The sequence below is a fragment of the Pseudorasbora parva genome, chromosome 24 (assembly GCF_024679245.1).
Source record: "Pseudorasbora parva isolate DD20220531a chromosome 24, ASM2467924v1, whole genome shotgun sequence".
Classification (NCBI taxonomy): domain Eukaryota; kingdom Metazoa; phylum Chordata; class Actinopteri; order Cypriniformes; family Gobionidae; genus Pseudorasbora; species Pseudorasbora parva.
This window is the reverse complement of record NC_090195.1, coordinates 17520504-17538278: the sequence shown is the minus strand read 5'-3', so window position 1 is coordinate 17538278 and position 17775 is coordinate 17520504. Positions and strand designations below refer to the sequence as shown.

The 17775-nt window shown below is 37.4% G+C and overlaps 1 protein-coding gene across 2 annotated transcripts in view; it reads right to left on the bottom strand.

Moving 5' to 3' along the window:
* Positions 1–17775, bottom strand: part of cntnap2a (contactin associated protein 2a) — a 506672-nt gene that overhangs the window by 82400 nt on the left and 406497 nt on the right. The gene's annotated exons all lie outside the window — the stretch shown is intronic.

Genomic DNA, 17775 nt, shown 5'->3' with positions numbered 1-17775 from the left:
AACATGCCAGCTCTCATTTTTCTTTCTGGTGGATTTATATTTGTCCTTGTGCAATTAAAAAATAACATTTGCTACACTACATTTAGGCGCTTTCTTTCTGTTGACAAAAATGTACGTCTTTCTGTATTTTCACTATGTGGCGCTATGACACATCTTCTAAAATAGTACTGAGCACTATATCGCCGGCACACGGCGACTGTCCCGTCCCGTTATAATAAGAGTCCTTCTGCTCGCGAGGCACGTGTTGTTCATCTAATTAACAAATCGCTCCAGTGGCCTTGCTCAGCTCCACTACACTCGGTCATGCTCTGCTTCATGCTACAGTAACTTTAAAGTAGCACTAGGTAACTTTTCAACCTTCATAATATATTTTTTAAGACTCTTGTGATGATAAATCGACTTACAATAGGTTGAATGACACGTCTGCTATAGCCTGATGGGGTCTGTATCGTTTTTAATCGTACTTTTAAACTTCGGGTTTCGGGTAGTAACCTGAGAACAAAAAGAACTACAAAATTCGACTGCTTTACGGCATATACGTCACTTCCACCAACACCCACACTTCCTTAAATTCGGACGTGCGAGCCCAACTTTGTACGTCGGATAATATAGTCATGTCCGAAGCAGCACAGACAAATAAGAAAAGGTTTTGTTGAAGGAAAGCAATAAGAGGAAACGAAAAAGTGATGGGATTAAAGGCAGGATGAGGATCAACATTGGACCAGCGTTTGCTCGTTGGCGTGAGCTGAAGGAGGCGTGCCCGACCGATGCTGTCATGCTTGTTATGGTGATTACCTACCACTCAAACATTGAATTGAAGTATCATATAGATTCTGTAAAACGGTAACCAATAGACTACTATAATGACGCTGGCTTGTAAACGTGTTGATCGTGATTATTTGGGGTTTGAAAAAAATAAAACCCATAGAATTATATTCATATGACATCTGAAACATATGCCCCTGACTGTACCTGGGATGGAGACATTTCACACGTGCCGCCAGAAGAACACCTGCATGTGAACTCCTCCTGCAGTGTTCAGGGTAACCGCTTTTATGAAGTTATTTGGCCCGCAACGCACCACTGTATATATATTTTTACAACCCGCCCCGCACCCACGACCATTTAATAGACCAGTGGCGATTTCTTTAAGACTGCAAGGGAAGCTCGGCTCAAAATTAATGGTCAAACATGTACTAACATACAACTAAATTGTATTAACATTTTATTGACTAAAAATGCGTTCGAAAACGTTCATCTCAAAGACTAGTTTGTCGGCTGACTCGATTTCCTTCTCATACATTCCCGCAGCGTCACAGTGCATTTCCCTATTGAAGCCCAGCGTCCATTGACTTCAATGGGGCTGCTTTAAACGTTTTTTTTCAGCGCTTCGAAACTAGACGGTCATTGGATAATTATGTCCCGTCCACGGACGCTCAGCGTCTCTGGGGGTGAATGGGGAGTGGGCTGGCCCGGACGCTGAGCTTCTGCGTGATGATTGGAGGGTCTGTCAAAAGACTGCATCTCCTTTTGACTGACAGCGATTCTGTACTATAAGGAATCACTGAAGCTATTTGCGCTCAGTCCCATCGCGGATTTCTCAAGTTCAGTCGAAATAAAAACTGCTGCAACCTATTTCTTTGATATTTGCTTGGCGAAATTGCTTGATTTTCATCATGCATTTCACACAATTATACACCACATTCCTTGTTTCAGTTTTACAGAGTTTAATATTTTATATAAATATATATTTACATTTAGGCCGAAAATGAGCTTCCCCTCTCTGACAGACCAGTAGCCGCCACTGAAATAGACATACGGGGTCCGCAGGTTATGAGACGACCCGCGCATCACTAGTTCAGGGCTATCAGGGTTGTCATGTCAACAAATGCACGCGCGATGGCATCCCCTGTTGTAGAAGGACAGAGCTTACGACAGTAGTTGAGGACATTATTTTTTCCAAACTGTAGGGGGACCCCGAGAGCAAAAGTTGCCAAGTGCTGCTTTAATAACCGCATCTATCAACATGATTTCTGCCCGAGTCCTATTTTCCACCGAGGTGAAGACCACATGTCCCAAGATGCTGCGCTCAAACTTCGAGTCATCAAGTTTGAATTTGTTTTGAATAGGCACCTTCTAGCAGACGGAAATGTTTTACCGGACCTTGAAAGCTTTGGGGTTGTTGATGGACTCGATCTACTCCATCTTTGTTTTGGTCATCGTTCTGATCTGGATGTAGCCTTTAATAAAAACACAATTTTCTCAGCTTTTTGCTCAAAGTGTTGCTTTTTTATGAAACATACCAACATTTAAGTGTCAAATGTATTCAGCTTAAAACTATTTTAAAAGCAGAGGGTCGGTTCTCTCTTTTTGATATATATTGCATGTTCAGATGTTTAGAAAAAATATTTTGGGGGCCATGAACATTTTCTGAAAATAATACAAAAAGCCTAGCGGTGGCTGGCAAAAAAAAACAAAAAAAAACCTGACCATGGGCTTTTTTGTGTGGGATTAGATGTCAAAAACTACAAAAATATAAAATTAAATAATTAAAAAATGTAACTACGTTACCTATTTATAATGCATTTAGTGTCAGTAAGATATTTTTAGGTGAAGTATTTCTGCAATACTAGTGACACCTAGCAGAATTACAAAAATATAGCATATTTTCAAACAACCTTGCAAGTGCCCAATTTACATGCCCGACGCCACCAAACACATTTTTTAACATGCACCACAACTATTTGAGGCCAAGTTAAGATTAAACATGGTACATTTATCTTTCTGAATGGGTGTATGATGTATGCAGTATGTATTGAAGTGTCCATTGTAGCATTTGTGATCTGTTTAATCTTTGAAGTTCTACTCTAAATGCAGCACATTTTGGCTCACACTTGTAATCTGTAGTACATCTGTTGATCTCTGGCTCCAACAGTAGCCATACCCCAAAGTCATGCTATTGGTTGAGCTGGAAAAAGATCTGAGCAGACCACCATTAATGTTTTGATGGTGCCAGGGAGTGATATTTTTTTCCCCAGGATGGTAGGGGAGGGTACCGCCTTTTTCGTCTATGATTGGCTATAAGGGCTCTCCTCCGATTGGTTATACATCTCACGTTCATGGCAGGCTGTAAGCTGTAAGTTTCTTTTTGTGACACATGGGGACATTCCTAGGGCGTATTGATTTTTATACTGTAAAAAACTTATTTTCTGTCCCCTTACACTGCCCCTGCCCCTAAACCTACCCATCATAGAAAACATTCTGCATTTTTACTTTCTAAAAATAATTAATCCTGTATGATTTATAAGCATTTTAAAGTGGGGACATGGCCAATGTCTTCATATTTCACCCTCTCCTTGTAATACCTGTCATACCTATGTCATTATACACATTTGAGTCCTCATATGTCACAAAGTATGCCGGAGGAAGATAAGAAGAAAAAATATTTTTTTATGTGTATTGTTATTAGATCATTTCTATCTATCTGCCTATCTATCTATCTATCTATCTGCCTATCTATCTGCCTATCTATCTGCCTATCTATCTGCCTATCTATCTATCTATCTATCTATCTATCTATCTATCTATCTATCTATCTATCTATCTATCTATCTGCCTATCTGCCTGTCTGTCTATCTATCTATCTATCTATCTATCTATCTATCTATCTATCTATCTATCTATCTATCTATCTATCTATCTATCTATCTATCTATCTATCTATCTATCTATCTATCTATCTATCTATCTATCTATCTATCTATCTATCTATCTATCTATCTATCTATCTATCTATCTATCTATCTGCCTATCTATCTATCTATCTATCTATCTATCTATCTATCTATCTATCTATCTATCTATCTATCTATCTATCTATCTATCTATCTATCTATCTATCTATCTATCTACCTACCTACCTACCTACCTACCTACCTACCTACCTACCTACCTACCTACCTACCTACCTACCTACCTACCTACCTATCTATCTATCTATCTATCTATCTATCTATCTATCTATCTATCTATCTATCTATCTATCTATCTATCTATCTATCTATCTATCTATCTATCTATCTGCCTATCTATCTATCTATCTATCTATCTATCTATCTATCTATCTATCTATCTATCTATCTATCTATCTATCTATCTATCTATCTATCTATCTATCTATCTATCTATCTATCTATCTATCTATACAAAGCTGCTGTTTTTCTTTACCTGATCACCTGCTCTGATCTCCCTCTGTTGACTTTCTACCCTGCTGGTATATTTACCTCGAATCTGTTATAAAAACATGTTAAGAGATTATACACCTCATAACATTCTGAAATTTGTGTATAATCATTCATTAAATTCTAACATAGTAGAAATTATAAAAAGAAAGAAATTAAGTATTGAAACCGCCAGTAGGCGGCAGCGATTCATTGTTTAAGTGAACGAGCCACTTAAATCATTCATTCATCCAATTCGTTCAAAAGTCTGATTAATTTAGGAAGAAAACAAAAACCGATGTGAATACTTTTGTCATTGATAATTACAGACACTATTGAAAAATGAACTAGCAAAACATGGCTGCTTTGGTAACCTGTTATACTGATATTTATAGGGCATATAAATACATTGCAATGAATTAACTAGCTAAATATATGCGGTGTGTACTTAGCTATTACACAATATTCTCATACCTCATTCTCAGTACATGCTTTATTTATTTTTTGCATCCCTCTCTGAATAGCAGTTAAATATAGTCCGCTGTGCAGCACTTCTCTTAATTTTTGGCGCTAACGCTTGCTCTCCCTTTCAAAACACCACTCGCGTTGTTTTGTGAAAGTGCGACTCATTGGTTGGGCGTTACGAGTCCATGACGAGACCGAAACCATTAAAATATGGTCTCGAGACTGAGTTAGAGTCTCGTGTACAAATCACTGAAATATTATATATATATCACTAAAATATTTTTGCTCAGCTACTGGCTAAATGCTAAACCACAAACACAGAGTGACAGGCAGACACACACTCCCATTAATAATGACTGAGATCAGATTTATCCCTAGACATTTACTGTGACTCATGTGTTTTAAATCAGAAGGATAAATTACGTTAGCTCTCTCTGCACTAATGTCGTGAAGAAAACAGAACTGTATGGAGAGGAGGAGGGCAGAAGAGAGAGAATAAAAGATCTAAGGAGAGGAAAAAAACTGAATGTGATGGAGAGGAACACTGCGACAACGAACCAGAGAGATATTAGAGGATGATGTTGCCTCAAGACATATAGAAAGTTCTTTTTCAAAGTGTCAGTTATTTTTTGCAGATGGGGAGACTGCTGAAACCTTCTATACATGTTTCTAAGAAATGATTCAAGGTTTAGCTGGTTAGTGTAACCCATCCATACCTACTTGACCCATTCCAAACAGAATTCGAACTGGGGTTGCCGGCATGCTAATAAGGACTCTAAAGACCGCAGTCTCTAGCATCGGCCTCTACCGCCTCTTGAGGATGGACGAGTGAAGTTTACACACAGCTCTTACTGGCCTACATTACACTTGCATCTGTAGGAACTATACCTGCATACAAAAACAATATTTCTTCATTGACAACCATTTTAAAGCAGCCATGCATTCTGACGCAACAGATAAATGTTGTATGTATTCTTGACCTTAAAGCTGACAGTATCATATTTCAAATGCAAATTAAATTGATGATAAAAACTTTGCTGAAAATCCTGTAAACAATCTTCTACATGCCTTCTGTCGTCTGATTGATAGCTTACACTGTTTTAGTTAAACTCCTTTCAGTATAATTCTAAACATGCCCACCTCTAGGTTTTGGTAAAGGTGTCTTTTTATATATTTTTACATAAATATATATATATATTTAAAAAGCATGTTAAAATGTGAGTAATAAATATGATACATTAGGCTTTTAAAGAACATTTAAGGAACATCCTTATTAAGGAACATGTTTCGCCCTACTATAAAAACTGCGGAGCTGATATGTAACCGATATGTATATGTATTTTAAGTATGCCGTTTGCTATTCTGATATAAAAATCTCATTGATTTACATTGCAAGCTATCAGAATATCATCTGTTTTGATCATATAAATGTCAGCATCAAACTGCATATTTTTGCTTGGTTTTGGTCGCTGAATAAAATATATTTTTTTCCTCTTCATAATCTCCTACAATATGACACAATATGAGCCATAACACCCTGTTGCATCAAATGTAATACTAAACAATACTTTTTTGGGTATAGATTTTATCTAAAGGTGGAATAAACTGTTCCATTAAGAATAGACTTAAAGGGTTACTTCAGCAAATTGCGTTGTATCAGTAGAAATCCGGTAGTATATAGGAACGATCGTGCTTTCCCACCTCATATCCCCCTGAGACGAGAGATTTATGCATTTTATTTCTGGAAAAATCCTCAGATGACGTTTCAACTTTTCAAATGGATTCCTATGAAAGTTAAGCTTATAAAGGCATGAACTGAAAATGCGGCAGACTGAGCACGCGCTTACCTCAGCTCATCTCAGCTCTTCGCTCTTGTGATGAATGTAATCTGACTCCTGCTGTGTTTGTGCTGTGACGCTCACTCGGCTCACTCACATTATATTGAACGGACAAGTTTAGTTTTAAATTTTAGTGTCTGTTCTCTAACTGAAGTAAATGTATATATTTTATTATTATGAAAATTAATAACGGTAGGGACATTGCAGCGCTGGGCAAGTGATCCAGTGGGTTTGGGTGTGGCCACATAGGGCAGCGAAGCAAGTGCATTCTGGGAGTTGATGTCTTTCATCCACATGAACCAAACATACATTTTCTGGCTTTTCTCAGTCTAGAAGGCACCAAATTCAAAAGTAATTTCACTTTTCGACTACATTGATGACCCATTTTAAATTACACATTCATCTTCCCAGCACTGAAGTACCCCTTTAACAATCCTGCCATAATTTCAAACCTGTACGTTCTTTCTTCTGAATTGTTAAATAACTTAAAACAATTTAACAATTTACACATAACAATTTGTTGTGTATTATTGTGTATTGTCTTTGTATCCATATCACACATACATTTTGACTGCAAGTAGTTGAATTTCTGCAGATTCAGCAGGTGCACAGCATCACTGCCGTATAGAGGTACTGGTGTGTACCTGCAAAAAATGTTCACGCCATCAGCACTGAATGCAAGAGAAGTCAAGGACCCCTTTCTTTTCTTTCCCGTAGCCACCTATATCCCATAATTCTCTTACGTGCTTTCTATACAAACAAAAACTTCCTAAACTTTACCCTTTACTGCTGCGAATAAATCACTAATGTGTTTCTGTGGCGACTGGAGTAGGAGGAGAAGCAGAGACGTCCACGCATCCATAAGGGAGGTCTGGGCTTATCACAGCAGCACAGGAACAGCTCTTTTATTCAAGCTTGCTGAATGTAAGACTCTCGTTCTGTGTTTAAAGCTCCATCCATTAACACCCAATGTTCCAGCGCATACTCATTTAATTATTTGCAGAATTTTCAATGGGAGCCGGCGAATTTTGGAATGACATGTATGTTTTTAAATCAGGCTAATAAGGCATGTGCTGATGGCGGCTGATTAAATATGGTTCCTGCAAAAAGCCAGTGAGACAATTGTTTCAAGTTTCAAACTGTAGATGAGCCATCACTGTCTTTCCTCAGTGAAGGATTACAATCTTGGGTTCGAAATGGAATGTTACACTGATTGTTTCAAAGCATCTCAATTTCACGCGTGTCACTTCTGTTTAGGTCCTTTCGTTTAGGAGTTGAGTCATGTCCAGATGTGATTATTTTGAACCGATTCAATAAGATTTGGAGTGTTCTTGAACTGTGACAAAAGCGAATGAGTGTTTGGGGTGTTCTCTGTGCATTTTGCTTTAACAGAGTCAAGGACAATGAGAGTAGAGGAATTCGGCTGTGAAGCACTTCAAAAAGCTGTCTGGTTTACATTGATGCATAACATTGAAAAAAAATAAGCAATGGATTCAAAGAGAGCTGGATAAAGGGACTCTGCTTTATATTCTGCATCTACTTCTTCCAACAACAGCCAACAATAAGAGATGGTGTACACATGCAAAGTAAATCTCAGATGACAAATGCATGCTGATATTTAATACGCTGACTGAGCGTTACTGTTTGCCAAATGTTTCTTTCAGCAACAGCATATTCCATTCGGCAAAGAGGGAAACTTGTAAAGTTGGACATAACAGCAGTTCTTTTTTATTTATTTAATTTTTTTTACAGCACAGAGGAAAACTGTTCCTTAGAGGAACCGACATGAGTCATCGCTTTAGAGCAGGAGATTTGCCTTTAAATAGGGATGAAATAACAGATGTGGATATAAAACTAGAGGCAATTCCAGGGCCAATGCCAAATTCAGAGATGTTACGACTCACACATACAGTATATAGTAACCTAGATAAAACATTTGTGCATTCATAAACTGAATGCACAATTAGAATAAAGTAAAAAGTAAAAAAATAAATCTAACTAATTGAATAATGAGTAATCATCAATTTAATGCATTAATTGTATTTGATTAAAATTAATATTAATTAATCGAACACAACTATATAATAAAAACAATAATGATAAAATAATAAATAAATAAATAAATAAATAAATAAATAAATAGCTCCTTGACCCCTTCATTCACACATGAAGTGATGAGTTAGGAGCCTGTAAGAGTTTGTTGAAGTTATGATTTAAAAAAAATTATCATCTAGGATTACATCATTTAGCACATGACATTACATTGATTTCTGAAGGAACATGCGCCACCGAAGACTGAAGTAATGATGCTGAAAATTTTGCTTTGCCGTACAGTCTAACCAAAAATTATTCAGACACCAGATATCATTTTTTCACTACTGGGTGTAGGACACAATATTTCATTTATGTTACTGAGGATAGCAAAATAAAAGTAAACTTTGACATATTATACTCAACGATTCTTCATACAGTGGACTACCAGTAAAATTGATAAACATTTGGGAGTTTTTGACCTGACCATGTTTTGCTGAAGTGTTTTTTCTATGCTAATGTGACTTTTTACACCACAGACCAAACAAAATTAAGCACCGCTTGGTAACTGGTGTTATCTAAGTATGTACTTAAATTTATCAGCTGACAGCTGATTGGTTGATTGTAATCCATTACAAAGCTTTCAAAGTTATCTGACATTATCAAGATTCATTTGTTCTGACACAGTTTAACTCTGAGTCCTTGTCATATTGTATTACCATTTTCTAAATTAAAGTGAATAAACTGTGATAATGTGAGTAAATGTTGAAGCTGTCTGAATACATTATGTTTGACTGTATATTAAAATAGAAAACTGTTATTTTAAATTGTTACAAATAAATTGCATTGTTTTACTGTATTTTTGATCGAATAAATGCTGCCTCTGTGAGCAAAAAAATCTTCAAACTTTTGAGAATAGTGTATATTTTTGTAGCTCAAGCAAGAAATTGCTGCTTCTAGAGTATTCCACAGCTTGGAAGTGGGATTTAAAGTAAAACAGTCTTCTATGACTGGACAGATGGAACCACTTGCAATAAAACGAGAGCATAAAATGATTTCAATAGATTCAAGTGGAGCAAAGTGCAGCGTTATCAGGCGACCTACAAACATACTGATGGCAATTCTGAAGCAGCTGCATCCTTTGGGGTAAAGCACAGGTTTTTGCGTGTATGCAACAGTGGCTTACAAAAAGTGTTATTTATGCTGTGCTAAAGTACTATTAAAATTCTGCAACTGGGGTGTTTTGCAAAAGTGTTTATCAAGCCCAAAATATCATACAATCTAAAGAACACCGTTTCTGCGATAACAGCATCTTGTTTTCTCTTCAGCAGGGACAGGAAGTGCTTGTCAGGACAGAGGGGAAGATGGATGATACAACATACAGTAAACAACCTGCAACCCGGTCTTCAGCCAGGAAGGTAGAAGTTGGAAAATTGTTCACCCTACAACCTGACCCAAAACTGCCGTGCAGTGGCTGAAGGTCCACATAAGGGGAAAATGGCCAAGACAGTGCTAGAAACAAAGTGTACAGCTTTTTTAAATCAGGTTTTCTTCAAATTATTCTTAATTTACTTGACCAGATGTCTTCAACCTTGCTCCTTGGAAGAGTTTAGCTCCAACCCCAATCAATGCTGAAGCTAATCAAGATCTTCAGGATCACTTGTTGAAAAACTATGACAACATTTGCATTAAGGAGATATAAGCATTCAAAATTTACAGTCTCCCACTTCCATTAAAACAAATCTCAGATTTTGGTGACATCATCGCAGACTTCACTTTCTCGTCAAATGTTCTGTCCAATCAAAATGCGCTCTAGAATCTAAAGCCCGCCCCCTACACTGCTGAAATCGGTCAGTTGTTAACACACATTAGTAATTTCTACATGGTGAAAGGCACATAGCACACTATATATGTGATAGGAAACGGTTCAGTGTAAATATGTTTTCATTTGAGGCGAATAAAGTCTGTTTTCACGTTAGTTTCACACACCGCAGCAGCGCACACGCCCCAATGGCTCTGGTCTAAATTTAGACTACAGACACGAGAGCGCAGCGTGGATCCTATGCGCGGGTCCGCGCAGACAACAAACATATCGTCCCATTTGAATTCTGCACAGAATGCTGCATTTCAAAGCGATATGGAGGGGATTATGATGGTAAACAGTGTTAGAGGAAACTGGCTTTACCAAACAGAGAAGGTCCGCTCTTGAGCTCTAGTCAAACTGTATATTAAAGGTCCCGTTCTTCGCGATTCCATCTTTCAAACTTTAGTTAGTGTGAAATGTTGCTATTAGAGCATAAATAATACCTGTAAAATTATAAAGCTCAAAGTTCAATGCCAAGCGAGATATTTTATTTAACAGAAGTTCCCTTTCAAAGCCTACAGCGAACGGCCGGTTTGGACTACAGCAGGAAGTGCAGGGATGTAATGACGTCACTAGAACCGTTTGTTGACTAACCTTTCGCCCACAAGAACACGCAAAATAGGGGGCGTGGTTTTGTTGCTCTCCCAGGCGTTGCATCTCCCCGTTATGGTAAGAGGCGGGACCTTTCCAAGCAAAGTGCGCTAAGCTGCTGTCCAATCACAACACGGGAAGCGCTGGCCCAATCAGAACTCGTTACGTATTTCTGAAGGAGGGACTTCATAGAACAAGGAAATCATCAGGCCGTTTTTAGGACAGAGGAAACAGCGCTGTACAGATGTACGGTGTAAGTCAATTGTGTGAAAATACTGTTTTTTTACACGCGAAACATGAACTCATGTTATATTGCACACTGTAAACATAATCAAAGCTTCGAAAACACGCAAAGAACGGGACCTTTAACGAAACGCTATTGGCTGTTTCAAAAAAGGGAGCTGCTAACAGCTGGAGCCGTTTCAGGGGAAATCACATCAACATATTGAATAATGCGCGCGTTTCAAGGCACTTCAGTGGGCCTTTAAGCAGGTTGGAGGACAGTGGGTCCCAAGGAGCAGGGTTGAAGACCTCAGTACTTGACAAGTCTTAGCCAAAGCTAGCCTGGAAATCTAGATGTACCCAAAATCTAATTTGCAGCCGGGGCGTCTAGAAACTCTCTGTTGGCTTGCAAGCTGGAAAAAACAAACTGGTCAGGCCAATCACATTGGTGATTCGGTGGGCAGGCTTAACATAATGACGGTAGAGTTGTGATGCTTATGCGTGCTTATTGAAAATAAAGAACAGCTGTATTTCAAATCCGCTTTGGCCACGACTCTGGAAGACTTGGAGTTAAGCTCTTCTTGTAGGAAAGAACAAACAAACAAAAGGAAATCCCGCACACTATCAATACTTGCAAAAAAATCGAAAACTTTTTATTAGCAATGTTTCGGTCTCATGACCTTCATCAGGCATATATATAATACTCAAACTCAATGACATTTAAAAAGGTACCATGACCAATCATTGCAGAGAACCATTAAAGGCGTCATGAACTGGCTTTTTTTTATACTGTTGTCTGAGCTCAACTAATGATGTTCGTGTGTTTTTTACATTCAAAATCATCATAACTAATAAGTAATAGGCTATTTTCTACACTGGTTTTGAGGCTCTCGTCCAAACGCTGGGTTTTGATGGGTGTGCTGCCCTGCAGACTTAGAAGTAAATGCCTACATGCAGCTGTGATTGGATAAGATTTGCATTTTTAATGAGCTTCAGTTCCCCTGTAGTTCCGTTCACATGAGGGAGGGGTTGTTTTGAAAGTGATTCTCTCGACCACAGGGCTCTTAAACATCTTTATCAAACAAACACAAAGATTTATTTCTCATCCACCCGCAATTGATTGGACTATTATTTTTGTATTACATAGCCCGCACGATCGGTCAATATAAGCGCGAACCGCATACACGTGCCCTTCAAATGTCAAGTCAAGAGAGAGAGAAACTGCAGAACATGAAAGGAATATTATGAGATTCATCGGCCTGCCGACGGGCTTTCGTTTTGGTAGCCCGTCTGGAAAAAACAAAACAATGTCTATAAAAATGCAATACTATTACATATAAAAAAAAAACACATTTTACTCACATAAGTGTGCTGCACCATTCCTGTCGGATCCAAAGAAACAGCATTGTGTTTTAATCTCAATATGTCTGCAAATCCAGTGTGACCTGAGACTTGTTTACAAACGATTCAGCAGTGAACTGAAGTGAACACCATTGTCTTCCACGTCAGCTGGAACTTCATTAAAGGAACACTCCTCCTTTTTTGAAAATAGGCTCATTTTCCAAGTACCTTAGAGTTAAACAGTTGAGTTTTACCGTTTTTTAATCCATTTAGCCGATCTCTGTATCTGGTGGTAGCACTTTTAGCATAGCTTAGCATACATCATTGAATCAGATTAGACCATTAGCATCACGCTCAAAAATGACCAAAGACTTTATTTTTCCAAAGATAATATTTTTCAGATTTAAAACTTTACTATTCTGTAGTTACATCGTGTACTAAGACCAAATGAAAAAGAAAAGTTTAGATTTTTAGACAGATATAGGAACTATTCTCTCATTATAGGAACTATAGGAACTATTCTCCCTGTGTAATATTTAGGGACTTTTGCTGCCGTACCATGGGTGCAGCAACGCAGTGATATTATGCAGAAAATAGTTCCTAGTTATATCGGTCTAAAAAACGCAACTTTTCATTTTCCATTGGTCTTAGGTGTAGTTACACGATGTAACTACAGAAGAGTTCAGTTTTAAATAGGAAAATATTGAAAGTCTTTGGTCATTTTTTGGAGCGCAATGCTAACAGTCTAATCCGATTCAATGATGTATGCTAAGCTGTGCTAAAAGTGCTACCACTAGATACAGAGATCGGCTGAATGGATTCAAAAACTGCAAAACTCAACTGTTTAACTCTAACGGAATTGGAAAATGAGCCTATTTTCAAAAAAAGTGGAGAGTTCCCTTAAAAATAAAGTTCAACCACACATTCCTAATATTAGGATCCGAAGGAAGCTTATGCAGCGACTGTGTTTTTTTTTTTCCACAACCAGAAATAGCGCAATATCTTGCTATCTTCTTCACAGCTCCATAAGTCGGTGGGTGGGGCTACTGAATTAGACGTGCTGTAGAGGCTTGTTTCACCGCGTGATGACGTAAAGATGCAAACACGGCCGTTTTCTGGGCCTGGTGTCTATAAAAGCTTTTCTTTATATAACAAGTACGTTTTTTAGCTCTTAAACTTACAGGATAATCTTATATTACCATAACCTTTTATATATCAAAGGCTCAAGGGAAAGTTGATTTCTCAATTCATCACCCCTTTAATTAGTAAATCACACTAAATGACTGAATATCTCATTAGCAAAATCATTAGTACAACAACATCATACATGCACAAGCGCGCGCGCACGCACGCACGCACGCACGCACGCACGCACGCACGCACGCACGCACGCACACACACACACACACACACACACACACACACACACAATATAGATACACATATATAGATACAGAAATACATATATTTAAATATCCATTCACATACAAATGGTTACATAAACACATGAAACTGAATATTATAACCAAATTAAATAATGCTTTATCGTTCATACCCATAGGTGATATAGTCTGCAGAGTAAAAATCCAAAACTACGCACGTCTTGGATGACAGAAAAAATATGTTTTCATTGTATTGTACACGGAGCACAATTACCACACTGATAATTTCCCCTTCTGTATAGGGCTGAGTAATCTCTGAGATGGGATCAGAGTCTCACTCTTAAAGTGCAGGACTGTGCAGGATTTCCTTTTGTTTGTTTGTTGAGATTTTTGAACCTGGTTATCCTTCGTCCACACATCTATCTATTATCTACAGGCTTGCGATGGTAATTGTGCACTACTTTGAGAAAAGAACAAAGTATGGCACTAAAGTCATTTTAAAAAAAGGAAAATGTGTTCAGTTTTGCCGACTGGATACGGCAAAGGTTGAATCCAACTAGCTCCACTTCACCTTCTTTGCTCTGGTTGCGCCATCCTATTGCATGCAGTGGAAATTTGAAAGACAACCGTTTATCCCACACCTCGGATTGAGCCCTGCCAATGGTGTGTTCCCAGACCAAACATCTTGATGTCTGAAGCCAAAACATCTTATTGGAGAAGGGGCTTATAAACTGCACTGTAAATAAATGAACTTTTAAAGATTATTGGAGTACATTCTACAAAAATGTGTACACATTTTTATTTCAGTCTTTCTACTTTAAAATGTCTTGTTTATTGAGTATGTTACTTACTGTTTCATTGTGAAATTTACTAGCCATATCCGAGTGACTGAGAGAAAATTAAATTAAAGTAAATCCTATTTTTTTCCCAATGGTGCACCTTCAGAGGTTTTTTTTTATCTCACCTTTATAACCAACATATATGTGGCGTAAAGTGGCTTACTGGTTGAGAAAGTAAATATTAGTAAGTGCCTCTCCCACTGAAAGCACTTAAGATATATTTGTTTTCCAAAGGATTTTCATTATTCCTCTGGGTTTTCACTTTAAGAAACAAAGGTAAGAAGCAAATGGTCCCTGAAGCACTCAGTGCTGTTTAGGAGAGGTGATAAAAGCAAACATGTGACAGACAGCTCATTTATCAGCAGCACAGATGCTGTTTACCGTATACAGACCCCAGGAGTGTGACGGCTCTGAAATGTGTTAACAGGAGCCAAATGAGGTGGTCAAAATGTGAACAGCCCAACAAAAGTTACAGGAAAGTCAGATACATAGATCCTCTGTTCAAGAAGGGTTCAGAAAAGTTAAGCTATAGTCTCCAAACAATATCGTTTCAAATTTTTAACACTCCTTGCTGGATTCACTGATAAAAACTTACCCTTATATTATGTTCTGGGTCTGTTTGAGTTAATTAATACTGGTTATCTTAGCATGTTTTTCTTCAAATTGTGTGACTATTTCTCAATTAAGGTCATAAAAATACCTGAAAAGTTTGGACACAATGAGGTGTTTTGTGGATATGTGTACAGTATTTCTGTTACTATTGTAATGGTAGGTATACAAATATTTTAGCTGAGCACAAAAATGAAAAAGAGAAAGCACGAAAAAATGTCATTTAAAAATGTATATGCAAATAAGCTGCTGTCTGCCCCCTTCCCAGAAGAGGGCTGTGCCTTTATAGTTTGTGCTTTGGATACTAAGACAACACCAAAACTGTATTGTGCATTAAAAAAAAGTTGCTTTTATAAATTATTCAGACGGTGAGCATTTTTGGGTTAAAAATAAATATAACCACAGTCTCTGTGGCTACATAAATTTAGCCATATTAGCCGTACAATGTGCTAATAAGCAGAAGACAAATTTTGCAAAAATGCACAAAATATAAAAAGAACAATAACTAGTGGGGAGGACAATAACTCTATGTGCTTCAAAAAACTCCCTTTTGAAGCACATAGAGAAGTTACGGTGGTCAACACAGGCAGCTGCATAAACCAAATCATCCCTATCGACTGGAAACCTCTAGATTTGATTGGTGTACTACCATTGGTATTGCTCATCATATCCATCTGTCTGCAAAGCCTTGATGGTTCTATGATTGCAAGTCCTCTTTATCCATACCTGTGATCTGGCCGCAGAGATCAAAGCGATACCACAGCAACATGACTCTTCATCGCGTCAGGACTCTTATTACCTTAACCAGAGTTGCCACCTATTCGTTGCTTGTTCCCTTTCTTGACTGAAACCTGGCAAACACCTGACGATTTCATTGAACTGAACCTTTTAACCCCTCCTGGATACAGTTACCTGACAAAACCTAGACTTAGTGACAGAGGTGTTGGTCTGGCTGTGATCTTTAAAGGTCCCATGGCGTGGATTTTTTTAAAATAATTTTATAATGTTTCCTTATATTTCCTTACTTTATAATGTGCACTTATATTGTCAGTATAGTTTTTACATAAAAATAAATGAATCATAATTTAGAAATGAAAGGCCTTTTCTTTATTGATATTAGCACTCTGGCTTGAATACCTTGTTTCAAGGGGCATGTCTGCTGTGAGACTTCGGTGAAAACACCCACTGCTGTGATTGGCTGACATCTTTGCATTTGAAATGAGTATTAGATTATGTGGTGGAGTGGGCGTAGTTTAGTGAGGCACAAGCACAACCCATTCTCACTCCCAAGGTTTCAAAATCCTAAAGCATGGTCAAGTGCCTTCCTAGGTACCCCGCCATTTTTCAATGTGCTGGGTGCTCCATTCATTTCAATGAGAAACCTTTGGCATCATACACAGACGCACTGGGTATGGGAACGTTATCATCATGATGAAATTTTATTGGTTTATGATTTTGCCATTATGATTCTCAATTTAATCAGCAAGCATAATTTTATTTACATTTATTTTATTTACAATATTTAGACATGTTTTACCTTTTTAAAAAATCATCTCTGCTTTTACAAATGCAAAAAATGAAATGCGTCTGTGTATGACGGCAAAGGTTTCTCATTTATTTTGCGATCAACTTTTTATTGTTTCACATATAATAAAATAAAATCCAATCAAACAAACCAACAGGGAAGGGGAAGCAACAGATGAGTCATCAATAAATTAATCTATAATAATAATAATAATAGAAAAATAAATAAATATAAATAAAAAGATTATATATATATATATATATATATATATATATATATATATATATATATATATATATATATATAAATAAATAATGAATAATATAATAATAATAATATAATAAATAAAAAAATGACGTCATAACAGGAGAATTCAAGATCAGCTCGTCTGGGCTCATTTTCTCAAAGGCAGAGAACACGGTTTACACCGATCAAAATTTCTAGCCACTCGAGACAATTCAGGCCAGGTGAACCCATATTAACGTTGAAAAACCTCATAAAATGAAAATTTCATGCCATGGGACCTTTAAGAACAATTATAAAGTAACTAAAAATTACGTTCTTGACGTTTCTAGTTATGAATGTCTATCACTTAAACTTGCTGGTCTACCACTTCTGATTAGGTTGGTTTATAGAGCCACTCTTGCCAATTCCCAGCATTATAGAATCATGATGCTAGGTCACTTGAATACTTTGTCTGATTTGGATTATTTTGAAGCATCTCAGCATATTGATTTTCCCACTCGTTCCCACTCTCATACTCTCGATTTGCTTTGTACTGTTGGTATTGACAATGTGCGTGCTCAGGGTCAAGATTTTGGCATCTCTGATCATGAGCTAATTGTCTT